We start from the raw sequence: 12,411 nt of genomic DNA on the forward strand, positions 1-12,411 counted from the left end.
GAACAAAAGGGATTTTAAAAGATTTTGAAAAATCATTGAGATCAGAAACTAGAATGGGCAATTTTAAAATCAGAGAGAATTTAGCACATTGCCTGTTATATAGTAAGTACTCAATAAGTTATCAATGATGATAACTTGTACATAGAAATATATAAAATATACAGAACATATAAAACCTTTACTGGTTGGTAACGGTAAGCAGAGAACCAGCTCCATGTCCTGGACGACCCACCATTCTTAGGGCACGAGTCTGGTTTGTTCGGTCAATAGTGGCTGAGGATATGGGTTCACTAATCCAGATATCTCCCTATGAGTAGTGGTCTGCCTACTTTCCATAACCTCCAGACTGTATCCCTGCCTTTTGGGTGAAAAAAAAGGAAAAAGTACAATCATGCCTAGTTGACATTTCAAAAATTTTCTTTTTCTAAAAATAATGCAAACTTGTAGAAAAAAAATGGAAAAGTATAGAAAAAGCATCAAAGACCAGAAAACAATCACTTGAATCCCACCATCTAGAATAACTCTTAATAATATGTAATATATCCTCCTAGTATTTTTCCTTTGCATTTTTTACATATTCAAAAATGTATTATTTTTCATTCTTTCTTTACTTAGCCTTATATCAAAGCTTTTATAAATATTATTCTAACAGCTGCATAATATTACACTGTGTGTAAAAAACAATCCTTTTAACAATTTGAAGAGACATACGATTGATAACCTGTGTACCTTGCTACCTTTGTAAATTTTGGAAATTAAAAATCTTCAGAGCTTCAGTTTCCTCATTTGTAAATGGATATAATAAAAATGCCTCTAACATTATATTTCTGTGAATCTTGAATTAAATTATTCATATTAAGAGTTTAGGACATTGCCCGATATATCATAAGCACTCAATAAAAATTATCAATGACAATAACTTGTGCATTAGAATTCCTGTTCACATTTCAGATAATTGCCTTAGGAAAGATTCTTAGATATGAAATTAAGTACATATCTGAACATAACCTTAACACATACCATAAAATTCTTCTATGTATATAGTAACAATTTATGCCTCGCCAGCAGTGTATGAGTAGTCATCTAACCAAAGCCTTGCCTCCAATGAGAATTACTTTTTCAAAACTTTGTTTTATAGGTTAAAATATGATATCTCATGACACACTAAATTGGAGGCTCTTTAATGTTTTAATTTTTTTCAATGTTTATTAAACATTTACATTTTCTTTCTTTTTGTATAAATTGGTAAAATTTCTATTTGTACCTTTTGCTGTCTGGGTCATTTTAATTCCTTGTTCCAAATCACTCAGAGACATACCTGTAGCATCTCCCCAGTGTCTGTCTCAGCTCCTCTATGGCATCATCTCATGCCCACACCGCACAATGGCTGAAACAGTTCTCTCCACCTCTCTCTCTCTTTCTCTCTCTCTCTCTCTCTGCTCTCTCTCTCTCTCTCCAATCTCTCTCTCTCTCTCTCTCTCTCTCTCCTCTCTCTCTCTCCCCCCCCCCCCCCCCTTAGATAGAGCTAAACCATCTAAGGCAGTGTTTCTCAAGGTGGAATAATCCGGAGGACCCCGTTAAAATGCAGATTTTACATTTCTAATAAACTTCCAGATGATGTTAATGCTATTTATTTTCAACCTACGAGGTTACTGGGAGTATCTTATACTGATCCAAGCTATTAGAGCCCAAGGAAAGCATCTCTTTTCATAATTTTCAATTTTTAAAGGGAAAAAGCTACAGAGAGGATGCCTCCAATAGAATCCAGCTGCATAGAATCCAAGAGACCTCCTGGAGTGTAAATGCCCATGGCCTAGAAACGGTGAAGTCTGTAATTTTCCATTTTAGTAACTGATATCAGGATTTTGATCACCAGTTGTCAATTAATTTTGGTTATGTAAGTCCATTGATACCCTAGCATCTAACAATTTATCTGCCATGGTCTATTAGCCATCATCACAGATCTCTAGGTTCTGGTATCCTGCTAGCCATTCTGGCCTTACTCTCCTTTGGGATAATGAACCATGCCTAGTCTTCGGCTGTGACAGCCATTGAGGAGCAGCAGCCATGGCTCTGCGCTACCCAGTGGCCACAAGCCTCAAGGGTCACAAAGTGACCAAGCAAATGAGCAAACTAAGGTATAGCCACCGCCGCAGGCACCTCACCGAGCACAGGGAGTTCGTGCAGAACAAGATCCAAGAGGTATGCGGCTTTGCCTCCTATGAGTAGAGCGCAGTGGAGCTGCTCAAGGTCTCTAAGGACTGGCGGGCCTTGATGTTCATCAAGAAAAGATGGAGACACACATGTGCACCACGAGGAAATGGGAGAAGCTAAACAAAGCCCTGTGGCCATGAGGAAGGAAGTGGCCAAGAAGGACTGAGCGCTCCCCAACCCCTCTTCCCGCCCTGGTCACCTTAATAAAGCCTTTTCAGAAAGCGAGGGCAGGGATAAAAACAAAAAAATCTGAAAAAAACCCACCATGCTTAAATAATTTAATGTTATTAATTGCCTTCTATGATCTAAAGAGCACTATTTCAGGGTAGCATCTCTTATTGCTCATGCTGCCTGCAAATGAAGCTACCACTGAGCCTCTCGAAGATGCTGGAGGCCTCTCACCAGTGAATTCCATACTGCTTCAGTGTATGGCATTATCCTCCATGGCCTCCCAGAAAACAGAGCGAGGTTGTGGTGACTCCGTCCTCACAAATCAATCCATTCTATTACTCTTTCCTCCCTGGACCTTCAGACTCCTCAAGCAACATCCTGCCAACACAGTCCAGTGTCCTCACCTCATCACAACCAAGCGTCAAGGAGCCATACAGGGTTATTATAGTAGGACCAGTTCCAGGTATCCTTGCCAGTACCCTGAAACCCAAGTCATGGGTGAATGCTCCCATGTCAATATATTTTCCTCTTTCCAGCTTTAGACTCTACCTCCATCTGACACCACCCCAGTCCAACAAGATATCTGCTCCCACAAATTTATTCAGGCTCCTGTCCATGAACATTAGCCAGGACAAGCAAGTCTTTGGTGTTTCAGCCATTTCCTCATAGAATAGGGACAATATTTCTCTACTTGAGTTGCATCAAAACCCACCCCTCTTTCCCAGTCCAGAGGCTGTGAGGGGAGACAGGGCAGATCATGAGCAGGGCCATGGCATCTCATAGGACATCTGCCTCAGCTGAGAGTTTTGTAGAGTCGCCAGGGAAGGGGAAGCTGTTATCCTCTTGTAAGCAGGGAGGGGACTGCTCTGCAAGACTGAAAGATTCAAGGGAGCTTGGGGTGTTAAGATTTTCAGCTTATTTACCCAAATATTCCAAAATCAGGGCTCAAGTTCCCACTCTTTTACTGTAAGGTCTTGACTTGATCATATGAAACTTGTCAAGACTGTGCATTTAGTATCCCTTCTTTGCAGTTCAGCTGCATTTACAATTGGATACTGGACCTGCTTTTCACTGGCTGAAGGAGACAAGGGTCTCCTTAATCATTGCCATAGATGCCCTCTCATTTTCTTTTTAAGGATTTTAAAGAGTTAAAAAATGCCAACAAACTATGTAATCCTTATGGTTACCATAGCCCCTACAGCACTCAAGTGTCACAGCCTTAAAGAAGCCTACTCTTCATCTCAGTCCACGCTAGGTGAGTGTCTTAGTAATTGGGATGTTGCAACATATCACTATTCACTTACAATCAGCAATGGGTTATTTGCTATAGTCTGACTGGTGAAGAATTCAGCTCAAAACTCCCATCCTAAGAACCTGCATTCTGGGAGCTGCGCTGGCACCAACCATCTTGGCCTGAGATCCCCAAAAGCAGTGCCTAAGACAGGTAATTTACTAAGAATGTGATTCCAGGGATCAGGTGTGTTAGAATGAGTGGACACACAGAATGAATTAATAACTGCTTATCGATAGATGATTAGATAAAGAATTTATGGTTCATATATACAATGGAATATTACTCAGCCATTATAAAAATGAAATCTTATCATTTGCAATAACATGGATGGACCTAGAGGGTATTATACTGAAATAAGTCAGACAGAGAAAGATAAATACCATATGATTTCACTTACATGAAGAATCTAAGGAATAAAAGAACAAGCTAAATGAAAGCAGACTGACAGATACAGAGAACAAACTGGTGATTGCCAGATGGGAGGGGAGTTGGAAGGCTGAGTGAAAAAGATGAAGGGTTGAAGAAGTACAAATTAGTAGTTACAAAACAGTCATGGAGATTTAGACTATAGCGTAGGGAACACAGTCACTATTTGTAATGGTCGCGTGTAGTTCCAGATGGGTGCTGGAGTAATCGGGGGGATCACTTCATAAATTACGTAAATGTCTAACCATTGTACTATATACCCAAAACTGATATAAAATAATAATAAAAAATTTTACAAAACCAAAAAAACAATAAATAAATAAATAAAGTTTAAAAAAAGATGTGTTATTCTATAGGCCACTACTATAGGCTACTGGTTCTCAATTTCATATGACCATCTGAGGATTCTTATAAAATGTGTGTCCAGTCTGTCATCCCAGATGATCAAATGGGGAAGCCATCAGTTCTCATGTGTTTTTGGTCAAGGGAGGCTCCCTAGGTATTAACTTTCTCACACTTACAGTTTGTATAAGCATAAATGCTTATGAAAGTGTCCAACAGAAAAGGCCTTTGGCCAAGGTTTAGAGTTCTCTTTAAAAAAAAGAAGTTGCTGTGCTTCTTCCAGATATTTATTCCACTATAATTGTTCATTTCAAATTAGGGATCGTCCTTTTCTTTCTTTTATTCTTCTCCCGTCTCAACCTCCTACTCCTCACTAAATAAATTCTAACTTTGGACCATGTGTCCTTTTAGCGTCTCAGGCTGAAATGAAACAGTTGAGGAAAGAGAAAATTTGTCATCATTACTTGCATCTAAATATCTACTGTTAAAATGTGCACATGAGAACAGTCATATTTAATTCCAAAATTTTATAAGAACAAATGTGAGATTATCAGAATATTCATTAGGAGAGAAAGAAAAGTAAAACAGGCCTGTGAAGTGTGGATGTGTGGAGCCAATGCATGAGCCCGACACCTCTGAGCGTTAACACATGGTCCCTCCATCAAAGGTCTGTATATGCAACTCGGCTGCTGGACTGACAGAAGATTTGGGGTTGTTAACACACACTTCATTAAAATACCAGCTAAAATCCAAGTTCGAAATCCCACAGTTTGTGTTAGTTGATAAAACTCAATTGCTTCTAATTACTGTTAGTGCAGCTTTAAAATAATATTTTGTTGTAATAAAGGATTCAATATGACAAGTGAGAGTTGGCCCACTGAACTGGAAACAGCAGGCCAGAGGGAATGTGTGCACATACCGTGTTCACCACTCTGCCCAACTTGTTTTTCTGAAAATTTTCTAAGCATTCAACCGAGAAAATATGACCAGTCTTCAAACGAGTTTTGAAAGGGTGAGGACATCTGAAAGACTAGATGTTATCTGCATCTCTGACTAGTCACTGCAGCTTAAGAGGTGAAACACTGAGCTAAAATGAAACAGGGAGATTCGTGCTCTCCAATGCTTTTATGGAACATGCACTAAAATGATCCAGCATCATCTTCTTTCAATATTTCTATTTTCTCCCTCCACCCACTGCCTAAAAGGTTGTCAAGAAAGGCACACTTGATAAGATGAAATGTCTTCAAATATTGAAAGTTGTTGCCCTTAGCATTGGAGAAAGAAAATATTGTCTCTCACCAATCTCTTCCATTCACTGCAACCGAGAAACTCTGGTCTTAAGATTTTTCCAGCAGGCTGAGCTACTTCCCATGTCCTGGCCCTTATACTTGCTCCTGCCCCCAAACCCTACTCCCTTCCCCCCATACCTCCTAACCTAGCTAACTCCTACTCGACCTTTATGTCTCAGCTTAAACTCTAGTCCTGATGGAAGTCTTCCTTGACCCTCCACATTTAAGTTAAGCCCCCATTGTATATACACTGTCATCATACCCTGCATGTCTCCTTCAAGGCACTTTTATCCAAACTGATTATTTGCATAGCATTTGTTTAATCTGCTTTCCCTACTAAGCTCCAAAGCGTGGCATCTCTTTTGTCCTATCTTTTTCTACAGTTATATACAAAGTACATAGGGCATTGTAACTGACAGCCTAAGCAAATAACAAAGATCATATAATTGAAGTATTGGGAAGGAAGAATAAAATAATAATAAGGAGACCTTGGCTAAGAGGAAGGTAAAATGTTTGGTGAAATAGAACTCACTCAACAAGGAAGAAAGGAATACCTTCCCATTCTATTGGCAGTAATCTCAGAGGAAGCTATAAAACCCTCTTGGAGAAAACCAGGGTTATATACTGACCAATCGTTCTTTGTTAGCAAAGATTGTCCTAGTTTTCAATGTCCTGTCACACATGAATAGGTGTGCCAAATTGGTCCATATCTGAAATATCTTTACTTCTGTCCAGGAACTTCCTCACTATTTGACCCATGCACAACCATAAATTCTGTCTTAGCCCTGAGCTCTTACATCATTCTTTAGAGATGAGTTTCAGGCATAGGTTTTCTTCAGCCTTCCAGCATTTGAGAATAAAGATGATGATGACAAGTAATATTCATAACAATAATAATATGTGTAACGGTGAGGTGGTATCTTTTGGCTGACCGGGATCCATTCCACTGTCTCTGGTAGTAACTTCTCGATACCTTACGTGGAAATGACAGTTCCCCAATGGTCCCCAGTGGTTCTCTATTCTCTCCTGGCTAGGCTATTCAGTTGCTCACTCCCCGGAATTTGAATCTTGAACAAGGTAACAATAAGACAGAAAATGGTGTGAGCTCATTCACTCCAAGAGAAGCACCCTGGACAGACTACTGGGGACTTCCTTCTTCCTAGAGCCCTGCCCTCAACATGAGCTGCCAGAGCTCCTTCTGCTCCTGAACCTGGATCTCCTGTTTTGTCTGTCAATTGTTCAATACCCTTCTAGTAATTGTTATTTTTATTTAAGCAGCCAGAGTCTGTTCCTATTAGTTTCAACCAAAATTTTGACCAAATTACCCTGATACAGTGATTATGAAGATGTGATGATGACGATGAAAACAAATACCTCATGAGATTTAATAGAAATCTTCATTAGTGAAGCTCAAATCATTCTAAGATTACCACATTCACTTATTCAGAAACTTTTCTGGAATTAAGTAGTTCAAACTTAACTCAACTCTTAAGGGCTATTTGTTTAACATACAAAATATCAGTACATCAAACAATTCTATAAAGTCCAGAATTATGATATAATCTAATCTCTATAATTTGTCTCTATGTTGTTATTTTAACTTTTGTAAGCATTTTTTGAATAAAAGAATGTATTTTCCATAAATTATCTCACTAAGGAACTCTATTAATATTCACATTGCAAATGCTTCCTTATTTGAATGTTCGAAAGTTCTAAAAAAGATTCCTGTACGATAAATCAACAGCTTTCATAATCATTGTTAATTATTGTGGCACTCTTATTTCAATAACGAGCATTTATATATCAACCAAATAATAGAATTTTATAAGATACAGCTCTTAAGAACAATTTCATTCCAAATTAAATTATGAATGCTTACATATATTTAAAAGTGCATATTCACAAACTGTATCAGACAACTATGCTATATACCCAACAACTCCAAGACTCAATGGCTTAAAACCATAATTATTTATTTTCGTTCATATATCTGTAGGTCAGATAAAGGTCAGCTGATCTAGTTTAGGTGACTCTGATTCAATGCAGGACTAGCTGATCTTGGCTCCTCGCTGTAGCCTGGGCTCAGGCCTCCTCTGCAGGTGGGCATTATGCATCCTAGGCTGAGGAGCAGCAGCTGCTCAGAAGCTCTTCTCATGGCAATGGCAGAGGTGCAAGATGGCAAACTTAATCACACAAGCAAGTTACTCGCCTTTGCTTATAGTTCTAACATCCCATTGTCGAAAGCATATCACATGGCCAGGCTCAAAATTGATAGAGAGGGAAAATACATTCCATACACACAAGAGGAGAGGGGAGCAAATATTTCCTGGACAATAATCCAGACTGTCACATAAGCTAACCCTCGAAGACATTCCTTTCATATGTAAATAATATTATTTTGCAGACTAGATATGATGTTAACTTATTTGATCATGCATAAATTTGAGGATATCGGAAGTGACATCAAAATTGGCATTTAGCTAATTGGCTGTCCAAAATCTAAGGCCAAAGTTAAAATCAGATATTAGACCACGAATAAATCCCAAAGCCAAAACTGAATCTTCAGTTCATCCAGACCCAATTTGGCCAAAGTAGCCCAGCTTTGTAGTGGCACAGTGGAGGTTTACCTAGATTTTCCTGACTCACATCCTATGTTCTTAAGCATTAGGCTGCCGTGCTCCATAGTAAGTATCATGTCGCCATTTAGGACAAAAAAAAAAAAAAAAAAATTAAAGCATAGAACACTGAAGCATTAAATATTTATAGTGTGCCAGGCTTTGGGCCAGAGAGTTTATTTGTGTTATTTCATTTTATCCTTAAATCTCAGGAAGACGAGGTAATTTTTCAGAATTTACAGCTAAGAAAACAATTGTTCAGGAAATTTTAAAACTTACTTTTCTAAGGACAGACAGGTTAAACTCTTAAATTTTGAAACCATCCCCATCTGACCACAAAACATGTACTTTTCTATTAAACTATACAATCATTTCAAAATACTCAGCAATCAGGGCTTAAAGCTGGTTCTTGAACCCACGTATCTTGACCCAATGATTTCTTTATTACTGTTCCAGCAGCCATATTTCCAAAACCATACATTTTGTTTTAATACATGGTTTAACAACTGGTCAAAATACTTGAATTTAAGATTGTACAACACATCTACATAGCCAGAAATATGTGACATGCTTCTTTCTTATTAATTCAACCAACATCTGTGAGCTTTTTCAATATGAAAGCAAGATAAACCATATACATTATCTCAAGTGTATTGTCTTTTACCATTAAGAAAAAATTTACACAGAAAAGGTAAAAGAGATCTAAATGTTGATCAAAACCTTCCATTTACATGTTCCATTGTCCTCATATGTGGAACAATGTTGCCTCCTGTCACTGAGAATAATGGTAATGGTAACAATAATAATAATATAGAATTCAGTCCATAGAATTTCACAGAATTCTTTTAATTGACATATCAATAATTCCTCTAAGATTACTATATTTTGATAAACTTTATAATGCATTCTTCAAGAGAATATCACTTTTATAAAGCTTTTAGCAAGATCAGCTCTATGAATATGCCTTATATTTCAAAATATAAAACTAAACTCTTCTACAATATTCTATGCTAATTTGCGGGACTCCAAGCATAGAGAACCTTAAACCAAAGAACTAGCCATCCCTTGGATAATGATTCATTGTGAATTATGTAATCTGCTGATTAATAGAAATTAGAAGAATGGCATCAAAATAAAAATACAGAAAAATCATTTGTTATCTCTATTTCAGGTCATAGGATAGAAAAAAACAAAGTAATCTGAGAAATTAAATTTTTTTTCAGCTATATCAAAGTATAATTTACAAATAAAAATTGAAATTCTTGTGAAGAATAAAATGCAATGGAAGGGACAGTGTGCCAGTCCTGAGTGTAGACTTCCAGAGGCTGTGCATGCTTTGGCTCTATCTTTTGGAGTGCTGCGGACCTACCCATATGACCAAGCCTGGGCTAGCCTGCTGGAATACAAGAGCCATGTTGGGCAGGACTCAGCCAACCAGCTGAGGCCATCCTAAACTCACGAACATTCACTCAACTTGGCAGCTGACGTTAATCCATGAACAAACCCAGCCAAGACCAAAAGAATAATGCAGTTGAGCTCAGCACCAATTGTTGGCTTAAAAAATTGTGAGCTATATAAATACTTGTTGTTTAAAACCACTAAGTTTGTTATTCAGCAAAAGCTAATCAATTAAAAGAAATCTAACTGATATAGGACTCAAGGCACGGAAATGGATTAGGTGGGGCTTTAAAAGGAAAGGAAAACATATAAGACAAATGAGAAAGAGTGCTGACATTTGTTGTTCTAGGTAGTGAGAACCTGTGTGTTTGTTGTAGCCTTTCTAATATTTTTCTTTATTTTAACGTTTTCATTATTAAATTTCGATTAAATTATAACTTTAAATTTAAAATAAAAAAATAAATGTTGAAGTTCCAAAAAAATTTTTTTCGAAGAAATCTAAGACATCACATGTACAATGTAGAGTGAAGCAGGCAAGATGTTAATTGAGAATAGAAACCTAGAAGCTATAAGAGAACCTGTACATATATTGGACTATATAAAAATTTCAAACTCTTGTGTAGCAAAAGAAACCATGAACAAAGTCAATGAACAAACCATCTGTTGGGGCAAAGCAAAGAACAAATAGAGGTGTAATATCTATGATATACGGAGGACTCTGCAAGTCGCAAGGAAAGAAATAAACCACCCAACAGAATAATAAGGAAAGTACATAAAAAGGCGATTCACAGAAGAATCAGTTCAAATGGCCATTTGACATAGAATATCATCTTCAAATTAATCAGAACAATGCAAATAAAAGTAAGAGTAAGATAGAACTTTAGACTTACCATACTAGAAGAAAAAAAAATTACTGTCAAAATGCAGGAACAGGGTACTCACAAATATGCGAATACTTAACTTTTTTGGAAAGCAATCTTTCAAAAATCTATTAAAATTGAATACACAAACATACACACTCAGAAATCCACTCTCAGAATAGTATCTCTCAGAAGGATAAGCATTAATATAGAAAGATATTTATTATAGCGTTTTTGTTAGTGGCTAAAAAAAAACAAAAATAATCTGGAAACAGGGAATACTAAAGGAGTAACTATATTGCAATATATTTTTTTTCTAAGAACTATTATACATAAATTAAAAAGAATGAATTAGAAATATACTTAGATGCAAAACTGGATTGATGAGAGAGAAATGTCAGAGATAAAAATGTGTGAATAATATGATCTCACTTAAAAAATGTTTCTAAACACTAAATATACAATGTATTTGTATATTATTATATGATAATGAAACAATATGTAAAAAGATGTACTGGATTGTTAAAGTGAATTACCTCAAGACAAGGGGTTGTAAAATCATTTAAGGGGACAGAAGGAAGAACTAAAAAAAGAAAAGAAGAAAAAAAAAAGAATACACTAAAAATGTAATGTAAGATTGCATTAAGATATTTCTTCTGTACATATATTTTACGTACATTTTTATGTACAAATATATCACATTTATGTATTTATGTGAGTGTACATACAAACAATGCATGGGAAAAACCTTTAAATTAATTGTTTAATGAAACGAACTTATTGTTGTACTGGGTTGAATAGCGTCCCTCAAAAGTTCATGTTCACTCGAAACCTCAGAATGTTACTTTATTTGGAAATAAGGTCTTTGCAGATGCAATCGTTAAGATGAAGTCATACTGGATTAGAATGTGCCCTAAATATGACGACTGGTGTCTTTGTAAGAAGACCATGTAAAGACACACAGAGAAGAAGGCCACGTGAAATTAGAGGCAGAGATTGGACTTATGTTGCCACAAGCCACGAAGCACCAGAAGCCAGCTGAAGCTGGAAGAGGGAGAGAAGGATTTTCCTTTAAACCTTCGAAGGAAGTGTGGCCGTGCCGACACTTTTATTTCAGACTTCTAGCCTCCATAACTGTGAGAGAATAAATCTGTGTTCTTTTAAGCCACCAAGTTTGTGGCAAGTTGTTATGGCAAAACTAGAAAACTAGTACAACCACATAGCATAGATCTTATATATTTGGTCATGTGCAATCATTGATACTGATTCTATCTCCAAATGAAATTACAAATAACAACACAGCCTCTGCTAGATTGCGAATTCCATGACTATCTTGTCCACCCATGTATCTCTAGTACCTAGCACACATTGGCATATAGTAGGTGCTTAATAAGTATTTGCAGAATAAATAAGAATGAACAGATGAATGAAAAATATACATAGCCCCATGCTTTTGAATTTTGAAAATAATTCGATGTCTGTGTTGTTCGAGTTTGGGGCCAGCTTACAAAAACATATTTTGTTTCTGACCAAGTTCACTGGCTTTTATTCAATGTAAATATTGCAGCCAAGACTCAAAGTCCAGTCTCTCTGAAAATAATAATTAGGAAGCAAAAGTAATAGTAATAATAGTAGTAATAGTAATAATAGTAGCAAAAGTAATAGTAATAATAGTAGTAATGATGGCAGAAGCTAACAAGAAAATTCAGTCCCTTCATGTACACATCATGCTGGTCTTTTCACAATCCCTTTAAATAATTTCTCAGAGTTATCAGTAAACTAAAATAAACAAACCCCGGGGT

At 36.7% G+C, this 12,411-nt stretch overlaps 1 pseudogene; it reads left to right on the plus strand.

Annotated features, from left to right (window-relative positions):
• The first annotated feature begins 2,067 nt into the window (after positions 1–2,067).
• Positions 2,068–2,380, plus strand: LOC120587973 (60S ribosomal protein L36-like; annotated as a pseudogene).
• The last annotated feature ends 10,031 nt before the right edge of the window (positions 2,381–12,411 follow it).

Source organism: Pteropus medius, unplaced genomic scaffold (assembly GCF_902729225.1).
Source record: "Pteropus medius unplaced genomic scaffold, Ma_sr-lr_union100, whole genome shotgun sequence".
NCBI lineage: Eukaryota > Metazoa > Chordata > Mammalia > Chiroptera > Pteropodidae > Pteropus > Pteropus medius.